Source organism: Onychostruthus taczanowskii, unplaced genomic scaffold (assembly GCF_017590055.1).
Source record: "Onychostruthus taczanowskii isolate IOZ18803 unplaced genomic scaffold, ASM1759005v1 scaffold99, whole genome shotgun sequence".
NCBI lineage: Eukaryota > Metazoa > Chordata > Aves > Passeriformes > Passeridae > Onychostruthus > Onychostruthus taczanowskii.
Window position 1 is genome coordinate 372,556 of NW_024507990.1, and position 670 is coordinate 373,225.

Below are 670 nucleotides of genomic sequence, written 5' to 3' on the forward strand. Positions count from 1 at the left end.
TAGCTGGTGTCCCCCAGGTGGATGTCCCCATCTCCAGCCTAGATGTTCCCATCCCTGGTGGGTGTCCCCAGGGTGGGTGTCACTGTCCCCGGTGGGTATTCCCAAACACCACCATTCCCGGTGGGATGTCCCCATCCCCGGTGGGTGTCCCCAGGCCGTGTCCGCCCCCCCATCCCTGGTGGGTGTCCCTGGGGTTGTGTCCCCACCCCCTGCTGAGTGTCCCCATGGCCAGCAGGTCTTGTTTCCACTGGGTGGCCCTCGGCTGGACGTCCCCATCCTCAGTAATTGTTCCCGTCCCCAGGGTGGGTGTCACTGTCCCCGGTGGGTATTCCCAAACGGGATGTCCCCATCCCCGGTGGGTGTCCCCAGGCCGTGTCCGCCCTCCTCTCTTCCCCACTCCGCGGAGGGGCCGGGCCAGCGCTCGGAGGCGGCGCCGCCGCCTTTGGTCCCTCCTGGCGGCCCGTAGCTGGGCGGCGGCGGCGCGGGGCGGGCCCGGGGCGGCAGCGGGCGCCTGTCCCGCGTGGTCGCTTGTCCCCGGTTATCGCCTGTCCCGGGTGGTCGGGCCGCGCCGTGCCGGAGCGGCGAGGGCGGCAGCTGCGGGAGCCCCGCGGTGCGGGCCGGCGGCGGAGGCCGGTAGGGCCGGGCGGGGCCGCGGGAGGGGCGCGCTGGC

General features: G+C 73.4%; 1 protein-coding gene across 3 annotated transcripts in view; it reads left to right on the forward strand.

Annotated features, from left to right (window-relative positions):
- Positions 1–486: 486 nt before the first annotated feature.
- The window catches only part of TBCD (tubulin folding cofactor D), a 117,541-nt gene continuing 117,357 nt past the window's right edge, over positions 487–670 (forward strand). For all 3 annotated transcript variants that reach the window (XM_041427305.1, XM_041427306.1, XM_041427304.1), the window contains exon 1: positions 487–633. The gene's annotated coding sequence lies outside the window, so the exon portion shown is untranslated. The remainder of the gene's footprint in view (positions 634–670) is intronic.